Raw genomic sequence first — 17,432 nt, forward strand, 5'->3', positions numbered from 1 at the left:
ACCTGCATATTTGATAGATATATGGGCTCTTGTAGTGTTCTAGATCCTATAAAAACATACGTGTTCACTCACCCACATATTAATGCCCTCCAACCTAGCCCCATCTTGTAATAATGTTCCCATCCTGGCCACATCTTATAATAATGTATCCATTATGGGCTCCTCCAGTAATAATGTCCCCTCATCTGGGGTCCCTTCCTGGTATAATGTCCCCCTTCAACAATGTAATTGTCATGCACCACCTTTCACAGGAACACCAACATCAGCTGCTGGCTTCTGATTGGCTGGCGGCGTATATTGCAGTTCTCTGTTCTACAATATATTTCAGCTGAACATGCATTTGAGGACTCACATCCAGCAGGGTTAGGCGCTGTCATCGGTGGGCCTCCCACAGGGGCCCAGTCGCACCTTTTACGCCCCTGATAATGTATCTTGCCTTTGGAAGTGCATTGAGGTGAAGGGTGCATTGCTGGAAAAGGGAAAAAAAAAAAAAAACTCTTTAAATCTCTTAGTTTGCGAGTGTGAATGAGCTGCGTGTGTCCGGAGCGTAAGTGCGAACAAAAGTAAGTGTGTGACTTGTTTTTCAATGACTTGGATTCAGGGAGTTTGGAAGGGAGGACTTTGGACTGAATTGCTGACTGTATTTCATTTATTTCTTTACTTTACTTTTTACTTAACATTCTGTATATTGCAATCCCCATTAGGAAATGAGCTCCATTATTGACAATGCTATCCAGTGTACATCTTGCCACATGTATGCATTCCTTGAACAGCCGGTCGAGGTTGCTTACTGCTGCGTGAGATGTGTGCACGTTGTGCGTTTGGAAGACCAGATACTGGATCTAAATGAGCAGCTGGCAATACTGAGATCCATTGACAACATGGAAAGGAGTCTGCTGCTCACTGAGCAGCAGCTCACTGAGCAGCAGCTCACTGGGGTAGATGTGGGGGAGGGTGGTAGTCGGGAACTGCAGGACAGTGAGGTCGCTAGTTGGGTGACAGTTAGAAGGGGTGGTAGAGGGAAGAGTGCCAGGGAGGCTAGTCCTGATCTGGCACACCCCAATAAGTTTGCAAAGTTGGCAGATGAGGGGAGTGACGGTACAGGGGTAGCACTACTGCAGCAAGGCATGTCCCCTGAAAGCCGGAGGAGTGTCAGCTCCAGTAAAGAGGGAAATAGGAGAGTAGGGCAGGCCAGGCAGGTGCTGGTAGTGGGGGACTCAATTATTAGAGGAACAGATAGGGCAATCTGTCACAAAGACAGGGATCGTCGAACAGTGTGCTGCCTACCTGGCGCTCGAGTCCGGCACATCGCTGATCGGGTTGACAGATTACTGGGAGGGGCTGGTGAGGACCCAGCGGTCATGGTGCACATTGGCACAAATGACAAAGTTAGAGGTAGGTGGAAGGTCCTTACAGATGATTTCAGGGAATTAGGCTGCAAGCTGAAAGCAAGGACCTCCAAGGTGGTATTCTCTGAAATACTACTGGTACCACGTGCCACGCCAGAGAGGCAACGGGAGATTAGGGATATAAATAAGTGGCTCAAGAACTGGTGTAGGAAGGAGGGATTTGGGTACCTGGAGAACTGGGCCGACTTCTCAGTTGGCTACAGACTCTACGCTAGGGACCGGCTGCACCTTAATGGGGAGGGTGCAGCCATGTTGGGGGAGAAAATGGCTAGAAGGTTGGAGGAGTGTTTAAACTAGGGATTGGGGGGGAGGGTATTCATTTTATAGGTGGGGAAGATAGTGCAGATAGTGACCTGGGCACAAATAAAGAAATTGGGGGTGGGGTTAGAACAGTCAATAAAGTAAGAAGGAATAAAGGTAAAGAGAGATACATAAAATGCATGTACACTAATGCCAGAAGCCTCACCAACAAAATGGAGGAATTAGAATTAATTTTGTTGGAAAATAATTATGACATGGTAGGGATATCTGAGACGTGGCTGGGCGAGAGCCATGACTGGGCAGTTAATTTACAGGGCTATAGTCTGTTCAGAAATGACCGTACAAACAAGCGAGGGGGGGGATGTGTGTTTTATATGTAAAATCATCCTTAAAACCTGTCTTGCGGGAGGATATATGTGAATCTAATGAAAATGTAGAGTCCCTGTGGGTGGAGATAAGGGGAGGGGGAAAAAATAATAAAATACTGATAGGAGTTTGTTATAAGTCTCCAAAAATAATGGAAGTAGCGGAGAATATCCTCGTAAAGCAAATAGATGAAGCAGCGACTCAAGGAGAAGTCATTATTATGGGGGACTTCAACTACCTGAAATACATTGGGGGACAGAAACATGTAGTTCAATCAAAGGAAATAGGTTTTTGACTACTATGAGAGACAATTACCTTTCACAACTGGTTCAGGACCCAACAAGAAGGGGGGCACTGCTAGACCTAATATTAACCAATAAGCCAGACCGCATATCAAATATACGAGTTGGGGGTCACTTGGGTAATAGTGATCACAAAATAATACGTTTTCATGTAACCTTTAATAAGATGTGTAGTAGAGGGGTTACAAGGACACTAAACTTCAGGAAGGCAAATTTCCAACAGTTAAGAGATGATCTTAGTGCAATAAACTGGGACGATATCCTGAGACATAAAACTACACAAAGCAAATGGGAGACATTTATTAACATCCTGAATAGGACCTGTGTACAATATATACCCTATGGGAATAAACATGCTAGAAATAGGAGGGAACCACTATGGCTAAATAGAGCTGTAAGGGGCGCAATAAGTGACAAAAAGAAAGCATTTAGAGAACTAAAGCAAGTAGGTAGTGATGAGGAATTAAATAAATATAGAAAATTAAATAAATTATATAAAAACCAAATCAAGGCAGCAAAGATTGAGGCAGAGAGAATCATTGCCAGAGAAAGTAAAAATAACCCCAAAATATTCTTTAACTACATAAATAGTAAAAAACTAAAAAATGATAGTGTTGGCCCCCTTAAAAATAGTCTGGGTGAAATGGTGGATGAGGATGAGGAAAAAGCCAATATGCCAAATGATTTTTTTTCAACCGTATTTACACAAGAAAATCGCATGACAGAAAACATGATTAGTGATAACAAAAATACTCCAGTAAATGTCACTTGCTTAACCCAGCAGGAAGTACGGCGGCGTCTAAAAATCACTAAAGTTGACAAATCCCCGGGCCCGGATGGGATACACCCGCAAGTACTGCAGGAATTAAGTAACGTCATAGATAGACCATTATTTTTAATCTTTAAAGATTCCATAATAACAGTGTCAGTACCACAGGACTGGCGTATAGCAAATGTGGTGCCAATATTCAAAAAGGGGAATAAGGTGGACCCAGGGAACTATAGGCCGGTGAGTCTGACTTCTATACCAGGAAAGATCTTTGAACAAATTATTAAACAACATGTATGTAAGTACATGGATAAGAATGAAGTGATTAACCAGAGTCAGCATGGGTTTGTAACTAACAAGTCATGTCAGACTAACTTAATTTCCTTCTATGACAGAATCACTGACTGGGTGGATCAGGGAAATGCTGTAGATATAGTATATCTTGACTTCAGCAAAGCATTTGACAAAGTATCTCACATCATCCTTATTGAAAAAATGACCAAGTATGCAATGGACCAGGCAACTGTTAGGTGGATTCATAACTGGCTTAGTGATCGGACTCAAAGGGTGGTTGTAAATGGCTTCACATCCAGCTGGATGAATGTCTCAAGTGGGGTACCACAGGGCTCCGTCCTGGGACCTGTATTGTTCAACATCTTTATCAATGATTTAGATGAAGGAATTGAGGGTAAACTGATTAAATTTGCTGATGACACAAAGCTAGGAGGGATAGCTAATACTAGAGAAGAGAGAGAGAGGATTCAAAAAGACCTAAATAAACTGGAGCAGTGGGCAGCAACCAACAGAATGGTTTTTAACAGGGAAAAATGCAAAGTACTACATCTGGGCAATAAAAATGAAAAAAGCATATACAGAATGGGAGGAATAGAGCTAAGCAACAGTACATGTGAAAAAGACTTAGGTATACTAATAGATCATAGACTGAACATGAGTCAACAGTGTGATGCAGCAGCAAAAAAGGCAAATACAATTCTGGGATGTATTAACAGAAGCATACAGTCTAGATCACGTGAAGTCATTATCGGTCTTTACTCCTCTTTGGTCAGACCTCATCTGGAATACTGTGTACAGTTTTGGGCACCACATTTTAAAAAAGACATCGACAAACTGGAGCAAGTTCAGAGAAGAGCGACCAGAATGGTGACTGGTCTGCAAACCATGTCCTATGAGGAACGGTTGCAGGATTTGGGAATGTTTAGCTTGCAAAAAAGAAGACTGAGAGGAGACTTAATAGCTGTCTACAAATATGTCAAGGGCTGTCACATTGTAGAAGGATCATCTTTATTCTCATTTGCACAAGGAAAGACTAGAAGCAATGGGATGAAACTAAATGGGAGGAGACACAGATTAGATATTAGAAAAAACTTTTTGACAGTTAGGGTGATTAATGAGTGGAACAGGCTGCCACGAGAGGTGGTGAGTTCCCCTTCAATGGACGTCTTCAAACAGAGGCTGGACAGACATCTGTCTGAGATGATCTAGTGAATCCTGCTTTGAGCAGGGGGTTGGACCAGATGACCCAGGAGGTCCCTTCCAACTCTACCATTCTATGATTCTATGATTCTATGATTCTAAGGGGACAAAAACTGAACTTGGAAATTATAGGCCGGTAAGCTTAACCTCTACTGTGGGTAAAATCCTGAAGGGTTTCCAAAGAGATGCTATACTAGAGTATCTGAAGAAGAATAACCTCATGACCCAATATCAACATGGGTTTACGAGGGACCGTTCCTGTCAAACTAATCTGATCAGTTTTTATGAGAAGGCAAGTTCTGGACAGGACCAAGGAAATGCAGTGGATGTTGTGTATATGGACTTTTCAAAAGCTTTTGATACGGTTCCACACAAAAGGTTGATACATAAAATGAGAACAATGGGGATAGGGGAAAATATATGTATGTGGGTTAAGAATTGGCTCAGTGATAGGAAACAAAGGGTGGTTATTAATGGAAAACACTCAGACTGGGTCTCAGTTAACAGTGGGGTACCACAGGGGTCAGTATTGGGCCCCCTTCTTTTTAACATATTTATTAATGACCTTGTAGGGGGCATACAGAGTAATATTTCAATATTTGCAGATGACACTAAACTCTGCAGGGTAATCAATACAGAGGAGGACAATTTTATATTACAGGAGGATCTATGTAAACTAGAAGCTTGGGCTGATAAATGGCAAATAAGCTTTAATGGGGATAAATGTAAGGTAATGCACTTGGGCAGAGGAAATAAAATGTATAATTATATGCTTAATTGTAAAACACTGGGCAAAACTGTAACTGAAAAAGACCTGGGTGTATTGGTGGACGACAAGCTCACGTTTAGTGGCCAGTGTCAGGCTGCTGCTGCAAAGGCAAATAAAATAATGGGATGCATTAAAAGAGGCATAGATGCTCATGAGGAGAACATAATTTTACCTCTATACAAGTCATTAGTGCGACCACACTTAGAATACTGTGTACAGTTCTGGTCTCCAGTGTATAAGAAAGACATAGCTGAACTAGAGCGGGTGCAGAGAAGAGCGACCAAGGTTTTTAGAGGACTGGGGGGTCTGCAATACCAAGACAGGTTATTACACTTGGGGTTATTTACTGTGGAAAAAAGAAGGCTTAGGGGTGATCTTATTACTATGTACAAGTATATGAGTGGACAGTACAAAGACCTTTCTACTGATCTTTTTACCCTGAGGCCGGAGACTGGGACAAGGGGGCATCTTCTACGTCTGGAGGAAAGAAGGTTTAAACATAATCACAGACGGGGATTCTTAAATGTAAGAGCAGTGAGACTATGGAACTCTCTGCCGCATGATGTTGTAATGAGTGATTCACTGTTAAAATTTAAGAAGGGCATGGATGCCTTTCTTGAAAAGTATAATATTATAGGTTATAAATACTAGATTCCTTGATAGGGCGTTGATCCAGGGAACTAGTCTGATTGTCGTATGGAGTCGGGAAGGAATTTTTTTCCCCAATGTGGAGCTTAGTGTTTGCCACATGTTTTTTTTTTGCCTTCCTCTGGATCAACATGTTAGGCTATGGGTTGAACTAGATGGACTTAGTCTTCCTTCAACCTGTTAAAGTCAAATTAGAAGTAAAAGAAGACAACTTTTTAGCCAGAGCTAATAGGCAAAAAGAGTGCATTGTGAAGTTTTTCTTATTTCCACCTTCTAACATACATGTATGGCATGGTGACAACAAGCGATAGGGTGACTTTGACAACCATACTTCTGTGTTAATATTACACAACAGAGAAAATTCCATCTGTGGTCATTTAAATGTGGGAAGTGGTCATGCTTTGTATGTCACTTCGGAACAAGTGTACAGAAGTGACTTATTAATAGTAAAAGTACTAGTCTAAGGCTCTAGTAAAGGTGTGATGCAGTAATGTAGCATATATATATATATATATATATATATATATATATATATACACTGTAGCTTCATACATTTTTGTCAAGTTACTAACCAAAGCGTAGCTCACCACTGAGCCATTATAATAAAGTTTGTCATAAATTTGACCCAGTATGACCTTTAAGTATATCTAGTAGTCTTGAGACCAATCATTCATTCTTAGGCTGTGTGCCCACGTAGCATTTTTCAAGCGTATATGCTGCGGAATTTCCGCAGCGTAAACGCTTGAAAAACGCATGTATATCCGCACCCCATGTTCCCCAATGGGATTCCGCAAGTTCTATGCACATGCTGCGGATTTTTCCGCAGCGTTTATGCCGCGTTCAAAAATCCGCAGCATGTCATTTAATTTTGCGTTTCCGCAAGCGGAATTGCCTTTGTCCAATGCATAAAAAACGCAAGGCAATTCCGCATGTGTAAAACGCGTGATAAACGCGCGAAAAATGCGCGATAAACGCGTGCGGAATTCCGCATGCGTTTTTCCGGGAGAGGACTTGCATTTATGCAGCAGAAATTTTCTGCTTCATAAATGCAACGTGGGCACATAGCCTTAGACAGAGTTAAAAAAGTCTCTATAACATCAGCTAATTTTACCCTCAGCTGTGACATCAGATAACCCCTGATAAAGTAGAAGTTACTGGCAAAACCAGCTCTGTCAGTTTTTCTAACCTAATACCTTTTAAAGCCTGGATTATAATGTGTGCACTTGGAAGTATTTGAAATAAATTCCACGGGTCTAGTATTGTGCCTGTGTATCAGCCTCAAATACATAAGATGACTTATGCACCGACTCCTTAAAAGTTGGCTTGGCATAAGGGGATTTATAGAGATGATGACTCTGCACATGCCGTAACTAAGCTAACAAGCTCTTGTCATTTTTTTTGTAAAGGTAATAAAAATTTAGCTATCCTCTGAAATAGGACAAACAGCTTTTATAGAAAGAACAATGGGATCTGACTCATGAAGACAGCTTTGTTGGTTTGAGTAATGGTATGGTATTATGTGCCAAAAATATCAAGACTAGGAACTCAGATTAAGGTTTGATCAAAGTTGTTGTATATTAATAAATGGAACAGGAAATTGGATTCTAAGAAAGTGACTAGGTGTACCATGAAAAAATGATTATAGAGATTGTACAATACATCACCACCTATGCCGCGAACGCACCTACCATCAGGTTAAAAATTGCATCCTGTCTGTAGCGTTCCCAGGCATAGTATGTACTGTATAGTATGAACAAATATTGGGTTTGTGATTTTTATGACTTGTATCTGAAACTGAACTCTATTGTTTCCTAATGTGGATACAGTTGGTGCCCACTAGCATGGATTTTTCAGTTTTCCAATCTGAGGACATCCTAGTATACAGAGAGAGATGTTGAGATCTGACATATATTCTTTTTTAAAATTTGCTTTAGTATTTTATTTAACTGTTGTTAATCCTCTACCCGACCATCAATATTTTATTGTTGTGATTTTTGTCACATCTCCTCCAGGACCTACTCCTCCAGTCTGTTCCTCTCACCAGATGCCACTTTATTCATTCAGCTAGTGGCTCTCGTGATGGGTGAGACATAGGGACCAGAAATTTTAGGCGTGACAGGCTCTGTCCAGATTAGGTTGACTGAAACCTGTGATGCTATCCACCAGTCTTGCAGTATGGGTTTGTGTATCGTCTAGCTGGAGTAATCAGCTCCCAGCCTTGGATAAATGGATAGCAGAAGCTGTCAGATATGGATTTGTCTTCCCTGGTTCAGTCCTGCGGTCTCAAATCCTGCCTCTTGTTTTGTTGTATCACTGGTGTCTGACCGTCGTCATTTCCTGACTAATGTTTTGCTTGCTAATTTTGTACCATACTGCCCTCTTGGTACTGACACGACTATTTGACCACTCTTGCCATCCTGCACCATTGACTGGCAGCTGACTTTGTGGCCCCAACCCAGGGTTCCCTCTGTCATTAAAGATACTTGTACAGATGTTAAATGATGAAGGCCAAGGCACCTCTGGAAAGCAAAATAGCTTTAGCTAAGCATGTCCATGGTAGCCCTTTTTAAAGCTACCACGTGACCACTAACAGAGCCACTTTATACTTTTGCTTCCTCCCTTTTTTTCCAAGTGCCATAACTTTTCTTTAATGTCTCAGTTGACATAGCTGTATAAGGGCTTTTTTATATGTGCATGTTTACATTTTTTAATTATTATTATTATTATTTTTACAATCCTTTTGTTTTATTTTTACTTTACTTTTTTTGTTCCTTTAGTGGTCTATGATCTATAACACTTTGGTCACTTGTACTGTATAACACAATTCTACAGTATTGAATTATATAGTGACATTTCTGATCTCCTATAAAGTCCAGCCGCAAGATGTCCACAATCTTGTCATCGAGGTTCATTAGGTGTGGGAATGATTGATCCATGCAAGCACAATATTTGAATGCTGCTTTCAGAGAATGACAGTGGCATGTAAATGTTTAAACAGAAATTATTGGCACTAGCTCTAGTCTCTGCTGTTAGCGCAAGGTCCTAGTCTGGAGAAGGCTCATCTCCTGAGTCCACTCCATACACCTCGGCCTAACATATGACATACCAGTATATACTATGTCAGAAAGAGGTTAAAGAAAATCAGTTACCAAAACAGACATCATAAACTCAAAATATCTATCTTATGCTGTAAAAGTTCCATGTCCATTGTCCATTAAGTCAACAGGTGATATGTAGTGTTGAGCGAGCACTAAAATGCTCGGGTGCTCGAAGCTCGGGCCGAGCTCGCCGTGATACTCGGGTGCTCGACCCGAGCAACGAGCCCAATGTTAGTCTATGGGAGACTCGAGCATTTTTGCGGTGGCACCCCCGGCAGTCTTTTAAAAGCCTAACAAGAGCCGAAAACGATAGTGACAGTGCTCAAATGACATGGGGACAGCATGGGGATCGCCCCAGGAAGCATTTCTGACCCCCAGGTCACTGCTGTCAACAACGTGGTCAAAGGTATTAAGCCACTTTTACAGGATCCCTGATGAAGAAAGCCGTAGCTTTCGAAACACGTAGGAATTGGTCTTTCTGCCTCACCGTAACTTACTAGATCACGTGCTCCACACGTGACTGTGATGTCACGTCAGGTCCTGGAAGACCCGACAGCACATCTGCACTGCTACGCAAGGTTTAGAGCGAGAGTCACCGGCTGGGACTCCGCTCCTCCTCGTTCTATTTTCCGGACTCATCGCCAGCTCTGACCACTCGGCACATTCAGCTCCACGTATAGAGGTAAGCTGTTCCGTCTGTACATCCGTCAGTGGCCTCCAACACAAGCCTCCTGCAGCACAGCCGCAGCACAGTTCTACCATACAGCTGCGCCTCCCTCTGGGTGCCCTATTACATATCCACAGCGGCATCTGACACACCACCTTAATCCATAAAGTTAATCCCCTTTTTGTTTCTCGCTTTTTGCTACCAGGCATTAATACTGTATTAAACTGTCCTTCTTTTACCCAGTTAGGTTCAACCGTTGTGACCGCTGGGCACAGCCCTTCACAGCCCTCTTACTAATCTACTCCAAAATAGGAGAGTCACCCTCTTCTCCCCAAATAAAAGGGTGTTATTCCAGCCTCACTCTCCACAGCCTAGCCCTCTAGTGCATTCCACTCTGACCTCTTTCCAACAGGTAACCCCCTCCTCTTGGCCCTAATACCCATAAGCCGGTATCAGCTACCCCCCTCCCACTTCATTTTTGCATTAAATTGCCATTTATATCACCTAGGTTCTCAGCAGGAACCACCTGTTCCACCTACTGGCCACTACAAGCTTTTTTAGGATATTGGTAAATATGTTTTATAAACACTTTTAAGCATTTTATTAATAATAGAATAATAATTCTAATCTTATATTTATTACCCTTTTAATTAGCCCCTCTTCACACGCCTTACTGGACCCAGCTACATATGTGTCTTTATTGAACCATCCAACCTCCAGGTAATTCTTGCTGATCCTCCCACCTATAGGTAATCTAACAAACTGTTTCCTCACTAAATCACCTATTTTCTTTCCCCTCCCTAGTGGCAGCCATCCATCACTGGTATTCTTGGACCTCGACTAGGACCCTAAATCCAGTCTGACCCTGCTTTCGTCCACCGACTTACATCCAGATTTTATCCTTTTACTAAATTGTAATAAATTATCTTTTTCTTAATCCCCTACTATTGTCTTTTAGTGCAGCACAAATTAATTTCTGTACTTCACAATAAAACGTTCAAAAAACGAAAGTGAAACTTTTTTCCTGTGAAATATGTTAAGAAACATCCTTTCCAGGGTAAAGACTTGTGTATAAGTTAAAATAAATGACCAAACACAAAAATACTCCTCCACACCTTCGGCTATGTTCACAAGTAGCATTTTTTATGCGTTTTTGCACTTTTGTATTGCTTTCAACTATGACAAATGAATTCACAGTGAAATGTCATTTTAACATTTTACAACCTTATCTGGCCATGTGCTGTGTGACACATGCATAAAGTGCTGAAAAGACAAGGGAACAGCATGGGGAAGACCCCTGGAAGCATCTCTGACTCCCAGGTCACTGTCTAAAAGTGTGCCCATCATAAGTGATCCTTACCGCATCAGAAGATGCAGACTTGCAACTATCCCCATGCAAGTTCTAGTCCCAGGGCAGTGTTCAATTGTACCTCCCCCATTCCTTGCAATACAAGCTCAAGTATGCAGCCTGCCACCCACCCACCCCCAGGCTGCAATACCATACTGCGTGCTTGCTTGAACTTGAAATTGGGCCTTTTAGGCATGTGGAGGCGGAATCTGGCCACCACGTCATGGCTGTGTTGGCGGCCTAGAATCCATACTCAGTCCCCAGCCGCCCGGCGGCCGGGTGTCCATACTCGGTCCCCAGCCGCCCCGCGGCCGGGTGTCCACACACGGTCCCCAGCCGCCTGGGGGCAGCCGGGTGTCCATAAACGGTCCCCAGCCGACCCTATTTCTCCTTGGAACATCCCCCCACACACTTTTCTTAGCCCGGCCTGCTTTAGGCAGCATCGGACGAGCCCACCAGAGAACCAGACTCCTCCGGTGGGCCCTGACTTCTCCATCGGTGGAGTTGAGAGTGCCAAGGTGAGGAGCATGATGATGATGACAGAAGTTAGCATCTGCTATGTTTTCTTGGAATGCAAGTGTAAGTGTGCAGCCTGCCACCCACCCACCCCCAGACTGCAATTCCATACTGCTAGCTTGCACTTGAAATGGGGCCTTTTAGTTTGGAGGAGGCCGAAGCTGGCCACTACCTCATGGCTGCTTCGGCAGCGAGGTATCCATACTCAGTCCCCAGCCGCCCATATTTGTCCTGGTGTGCCTTATACATAAGATTAAGCGCGTATACCAAAACATTACCTGTGCCCTCCCCAGTGCATTTAGTGGGAAGGAGAGCCTATTCCGCTGTAGTGTGTGCATGCCAAACCCCTGTTCATGGTACATGCGAAGATGCCTCCCACCTTGCACCTGTCGTTGCAGACTTGCAACTATCCCCATTCAAGTCCTTGTCCCAGGGCAGTGTTCAATTGTACCTCTCCCATTCCTTGCAATGCAAGCGCAAGTATGCAGCCTGCCACCCACGCACCCCCACGCTGCAATACCATACTGCTTGCTTGCTTGCACTTTAAATTGGGCCTTTTAGGCATGTGGAGGCGGAATCTGGCCACCACGCCATGGCTGTGTCGGCGGCCTGGTATCCATACTCAGTCCCCAGCCGCCTGGTGGCCGGGTGTCCCCGCTTGCTCCCCAGCCTCCAGGGGGTGGCCGGGTGTCCACACTCGGTCCCCAGCCACCCCTCTTTGTCCCGGTAACCTTTCCCACACTTTTCTTAGCCTGGCCTGCTTTAGGGCAGCATTGGCCGAGCCCACTGGACTATCAGACTCCTCCGGTGGGCCTTGGCTTCTCCATCAGAGGAGTTGAGAGTGCCAAGGTGAGGAGCATGATGAGGATGATAGAAGTTAGCATCTGCTTTGTTTTGTTGTAATGCAAGCGCATGTATGTAGTAGCGACTAGGCCTGAGGTGGTCAGCGTTTTGGCGCATATCCTACCTCCTCCGAGGATTGCTGGATGTTTTCCTGCTACTATCCAAGTTCTATGACTCCCATTAAAACAAAGCTTCAGGTGATAAATGATGGATGAGGTAGTGGCAAAGGAGAAAGAGCAGGAGGAACAGGGATCATTCACATCAATATCAGGCCAGTCAACCAGATATGTCTTGTAGGATATGTTTCTGTAACAAAAGGAGCGGTCCGGCTACACAGTTATAGGGCATACAGTGAGTGCAATGCCTACCAAAAATTTTGAGCCACTCCAATGCCCCTTGGAAATGACATGGAGGTCAGAGGTCGTTAACTAAACCTTTTTTTCCATTTATAGCAACTGGGTCTCCCATGCACTGTTGGCCTAAGCAGTGAATGGGAGGCTTTCCAAAAATTTTGAGGAACTGCAATGCCCCTTACAAGAGCCATGAGTGGCACCCCAGGGGTCTGGTCACCACAGTAATAGAGATATTACGTCGGAGAGCAAGTGGGAGGTTTCCAGGTCAGGATCCCTTAAACATGCAACATGCTCCTGCCCCAATCCTGGGAGGGGAGAATTCTGCTCTTATAAACTGGATCTGGGGCGGGGTTGAGTGAGTCAGAGAACAGTCAGAGTGAGAGCAAGGGAAAGTAACAGCAAGGAGCTCTGTAGGAGCTAGGAGCTATAGACCAGGGGCTGGAAGCTGAGCAGAGCTCGCCCTGGCAGAAGACAATAGGAACCGGACACAGGAGTCCGAAGCTGTGAGGACTTATATATTCAGCAGCAGAAACCAGCCGGCAGGGGATTTCAGGTCCTCTGGCCATAGAAGCCCGGAGGCTCAGTCACAAGCAAGGGACCAGCACCGCCGTCGTGGAGCGGAGGCTAACAGAAGGCCCCAAGTCACCAGCCATACGGGTGAGCACTACACGGTACATTCAGGGACGTGGGCTACTTCTACCCGCTTACAGCAAGGTAGCCAGGAAGAGTGCAGACAGACGGGGAGGCCTACAACTCCACCTGGCCAGGGGAACTCCTGCTTGCTCACAGACTGACCAGGCCTCTTATGCTAGCCAGTACTCCTGGGAGGGTCTACCTTATAATCATCAGTAAAGACCCTGATTTGCACTGCAAAGACTCTGAGTCATTCCTGCTGCGCTCGTGCACCATCACCCCCATCATCCACACTCACTGCCCTGAGGCTATACTCCTCCCGAGGGGAGTTATCCCATTCTATGCTGCGCACACAACACCAGCCTCAGCGGTCTGCCTCACAGCGGTGGTACTCCCTGACCGCAATCCATGGGTGGCGCAGTCGGACAATTAACCTCAAAACCTAAGAAAGACTGCCACTGGTTTGACCAGCCTGAGCCACGGGACCGGGTCACCGCCACGGAGACTACAGACCCCAGAGACCCGGCACCGGGTGTCCCACACACGTGTAAACACGGCCCAGGGGGCGCGTCACATGCAGTACAGCATATTACAAACATAAGTCCCATTATTGGGGAGTGGGTGTCCCATGGTATTTGCTTATGCTTTCCAAGCAAAAGCTGCCAAAAATTAGGACGGAGCAACTTGCAATGCCCCTTACAAGAGCCATGCAGTACAGCATATTACAAACATAAGTCCCATTATTGGGGAGTGGGTGTCCCATAGTATTTGCTTATGCTTTCCAAGCAAATGCTGCCAAAAATTAGGACGGAGCAACTTGCAATGCCCCTTACAAGAGCCATGCAGTACAGCATATTACAAACATAAGTCCCATTATTGGGGAGTGGGTGTCCCATAGTATTTGCTTATGCTTTCCCAGCAAAAGCTGGCAAAAATTAGGATGGAGCAACTTGCAATGCCCCTTACAAGAGCCATGCAGTACAGCATATTACAAACATAAGTCCCATTATTGGGGAGTGGGTGTCCCATAGTATTTGCTTATGCTTTCCAAGCAAAAGCTGCCAAAAATTAGGACGGAGCAACTTGCAATGCCCCTTATAAGAGCCATGCAGAACAGCATATTACAAACATAAGTCCCATTATTGGGGAGTGGGTGTCCCATAGTATTTGCTTATGCTTTCCCAGCAAAAGCTGCCAAAAATTAGGATGGAGTAACTTGCAATGCCCCTTACAAGAGCCATGCAGTACAGCATATTACAAACATAAGTCCCATTATTGGGGAGTGGGTGTCCCATAGTATTTGCTTATGCTTTCCCAGCAAAAGCTGCCAAAAATTAGGATGGAGTAACTTGCAATGCCCCTTACAAGAGCCATGCAGTACAGCATATTACAAACATAAGTCCCATTATTAGGGAGTGGGTGTCCCATAGTATTTGCTTATGCTTTCCCAGCAAAAGCTGCCAAAAATTAGGACGGAGCAACTTGCAATGCCCCTCACAAGAGCCATGCAGTACAGCATATTACAAACATAAGTCCCATTATTGGGGAGTGGCTGTCCCATAGTATTTGCTTATGCTTTCCAAGCAAAAGCTGCCAAAAATTAGGACGGAGCAACTTGCAATGTCCCTTACAAGAGCCATGCAGTACAGCATATTACAACCATAAGTCACATTATTGGGGAGTGGGTGTCCCATAGTATTTGCTTATGCCTTGCAAGCAAAAGCTGCCAAAAATAAGGACGGAGGAACTTGCAATGCTGGCACCCTGGTGGCATAGTGGTGGTGGAGGCTGAGGATAAGGAGAAGAAGATTAAACAGCTGAAGCGAGGAAGCGTATACCCATGTGTGGGTGTGAAGTGGTGCATGTGAATACACCTCCCGAAATAACACAGTGGATTTGACTTTATGTTACTCTGCTGTCATTTGGTGGTGATGAGAAGTCTGGCCCAATCCAGCCCTTGTTTATTTTGATAAGGGTCAGCTTGTCAGCATTGTCAGTTGACAGGCGAGTGCGCTTATCAGTTATAATTCCCCCAGCGGCACTAAAAACACGCTGCGATAACACGCTAGCGGCAGGGCAGGCCAGGACCTCCAAGGCGTACAGAGCGAGTTCATTCCAAGTGTCCAGCTTGGATACCCAATAATTAAAAGGCACAGAGGAATCACGGAGGACGCTGGTACGATCGGCAAGGTACTCCCTCACCATCTTTTGAAACTTTCCACTCCTTGTGAGAGTACCCCGCGCCTCAGGGCCTGTAAGCTGGGCGGGTGTCAGAAAACTGTCCCAGAACGTTGACAGTGTTCCCCTGCCTCTGCTGGATTGGAGTTGCACCTCTCTCGCCTGTACACCTTGGTTGGGCAACGAACTGTGACCTCTGCTGCTAGCGTGTTCAGATGGGAAATTTTTTAAGAGTTCTGCAGCAAGGGCCTTCTGGTATTGCCCCATTTTTGTAGACCTGTCCACCTCAGGAATAAGAGAGTGAAAGTTCTCCTTGTAGCGGGGGTCTACAAGTGTCACCAACCAGTAATGACTGTCACCCAAAATTTTGACAACGCGAGGGTCACGGTTAAGGCAGCGTAACATAAAGTCAGCCATGCGTGCCAGACTGGTAACTGGCAAGATTTCCATGTCCTCACCAAGATGACGACTGACCATGCTCTCCTCCTCCTCCTCCTCCTCCTCTTCCTCCTCCCCCCTGTCCTCAGACCACCCACGCTGAGCCGACGGTATGACACTTGTACAGGTACTACCGTCTACAACGCATGATAGCAGCTCTTGTTCTTCCTCCTCCTCCTCCTCCTCCTCCTCTCCCTCATTGTCCCCCAATGCACGTTGGGATGAGATGAGGCTGGGCTGTGTGTAATCGCCCGCTACGGCTTTTTGATCCATCTCATCATACTCTGGCTGCAATGCCTCCTCTTTAATTCTCTGCAGAGAGCGTTGCAAAAGACAGACAAGTGGGATGCTGACACTAATGATGGCATTATCGCCACTCACCATCTTGGTGGCCTCCTCAAAGTTTGTCAGGATGGTACATATGTCAGACATCCAGGTCCACTCCTGACGTCTTATGTGTGGAGTCTGACCTGAATATCGACGGCCTTGTTGCAGCTGGTACTCCACAACTGCTCTCTTCTGCTCACAAATCCTTTGCAACATGTGGAGGGTAGAGTTCCAACGTGTGGGGACATCACACACCAGTCGGTGTGCCGGAAGCTGCAAACGCTGCTGCAACACAGCAAGGGCGGCGGAAGCTGTAGCCGACTTGCGAAAATGAGCTGACAGGCGGCGTACTTTCACGAGCAGATCTGGCAACTCGGGGTACGATTTAAGAAACCGCTGAACCACGAGGTTAAGCACATGAGCCAGGCATGGTACGTGTGTGATCTCACCTCGCCTCAGAGCCGCCACTAGGTTACCGCCATTGTCACACATGATCATGCCGGGATGTAGGTTCAGCGGTCTCAGCCACAGATCTGCCTGCTCTTTCACAGCTGTCCACAACTCACAAGCAGTGTGAGGTTTGTCACCCAAGCTTATGAGTTTCAGCACAGCCTGTTGCCGTTTGGCGGAGGCAGTACTGCAACGCTTCCAGCTTGTAACTGATGTGGTGATATCTGAGATGGAGGCTGAACATGAGGAGGAGGAGGATGCGCATGAGCTGTACACTGTGGGGGCAACTCTGACTGACATAGGGCCCGCAATCCTCGGTGTGGGGAGGATGTGTTCCGTCCCAAGGTCCGACTGGGTCCCGGCTTCCACTATGTTTACCCAGTGTGCCGTCAGAGAGATGTACTGTCCTTGGCCACAAGCACTTGTCCACGTGTCTGTTGTCAGGTGGGCTCTCCCAGTAACTGCGTTGTTGAGGGCATGGCAGATGCTTTGGGACACGTGCTTGTGTAGTGCGGGGATGGCACACCGGGCAAAATAGTGTCGGCTGGGGACCGAGTACCGAG

This window comes from Phyllobates terribilis, unplaced genomic scaffold, assembly GCF_046119375.1.
Source record: "Phyllobates terribilis strain yellow unplaced genomic scaffold, ASM4611937v1 Scaffold_5__5_contigs__length_657084704, whole genome shotgun sequence".
Taxonomy (NCBI): Eukaryota; Metazoa; Chordata; class Amphibia; order Anura; family Dendrobatidae; genus Phyllobates; species Phyllobates terribilis.